This window comes from Papio anubis, chromosome 4, assembly GCF_008728515.1.
Source record: "Papio anubis isolate 15944 chromosome 4, Panubis1.0, whole genome shotgun sequence".
Lineage (NCBI taxonomy): Eukaryota > Metazoa > Chordata > Mammalia > Primates > Cercopithecidae > Papio > Papio anubis.
The window spans coordinates 6,679,476-6,680,666 of NC_044979.1; the positions used below are offsets into that span (position 1 = coordinate 6,679,476).

A 1,191-nucleotide genomic window follows, 5' to 3' on the forward strand; every position below is an offset into this window, starting at 1 on the left:
CACAAAATACAAAAAATTAGCCAGACCTGGTGCCACGCATCTGTGGTCCCAGCTACTCAGGAGGCTGAGGTGAGAGAATCGCTTGTGCCTGGGAGGCAGAGATTGCAGTGAGCCAAGATCGTGCCACTGCACTCCAGCCTGGGTGACACAGCAACAAAGAAATGCAAAGAACAAACAAAAAACCCAAGAATACTTTATAGGTAGTGCTGTGAACTTCCTTTTGCTTTTTATTCAGGAGGCACAAAATCTCTCACTATCCAATAATGTTAGAACTGATCAAAGAGTCCAAATGTTGTCAGCCTGACCCGTCTATTCTAAAGTTCCCTATTAACATTTCACCCAATAATTTTAGCAGATATTGATCATCAGTGGCTAGAATGATTTTGTTAGGGTTTACTAAACGGTAGCATTCCAGTGTTTTCATTCCCGTGGCATATATTAGCTGCAGCTCTTCTGCAGAGAACTCCCCCATCATGTTTGGAAGGGCAGGATAAATACTTGATTCCTTCCCTTTATTGATATCAAATTAATGAGTTGATTCCTTAAGTACCTTTAACTATGAAAATATTTTTGGAATATCATTATGAACTCATGGATTTTTGTACGTTCGATGTGTTTCAATTTTTGCAGTCCTACTTTCTAAAACTAAAGTTATCCCACGTTTATTCAATAATAGCCTTTTCTACCGGGCATGATGGCTCACGCCTGTAATCCCAGCACTTTGGGAGGCCGAGGTGGGCAGATCACTTGAGGCCAGGAGTTTGAGACCAGGCTGGGCAACATGACAAAAGCCCCTCTACTAAAAATACAAAACAATTAGCCGGGCGTGGTGGCGGGCGCCTGTAGTTCCAGCTACTCGAGAGGCCGAGGCAGGAGAATCACTTGAACCCGGGAAGCGGAGGTTGCAGTGAGCCAAGATCATGCCACCACACTCCAGCCTGGGTGACAGAGCAAGACTCTGTCTCAAAAATAATAATAATAATAATGATGATAATAAAAGAAAAAATAATCGCCTTTTCAAATTTGTTCTGTTAGGACCCCTACTCCTTTTTTTTTTTTTTCCAGCTGTGACTTCAGATAGGATCCAAAGAGAAGTTTACAATCTCTTCTATGGGTTTTACCCAAAGGGTAAAGAAGCTTTACCCTTATGTGTTAGCCTCTTAAAGCATTGCATCAGCCTTAACAGGGCCC

General features: G+C 42.4%; 1 non-coding gene across 1 annotated transcript; it reads right to left on the reverse strand.

The window, feature by feature from the left end:
* Window positions 1-1,063: 1,063 nt before the first annotated feature.
* LOC116274788 lies at window positions 1,064-1,191 on the reverse strand. Its single transcript, XR_004183562.1, has one exon. It is a non-coding gene; the product is annotated as a small nucleolar RNA SNORA26 (small nucleolar RNA).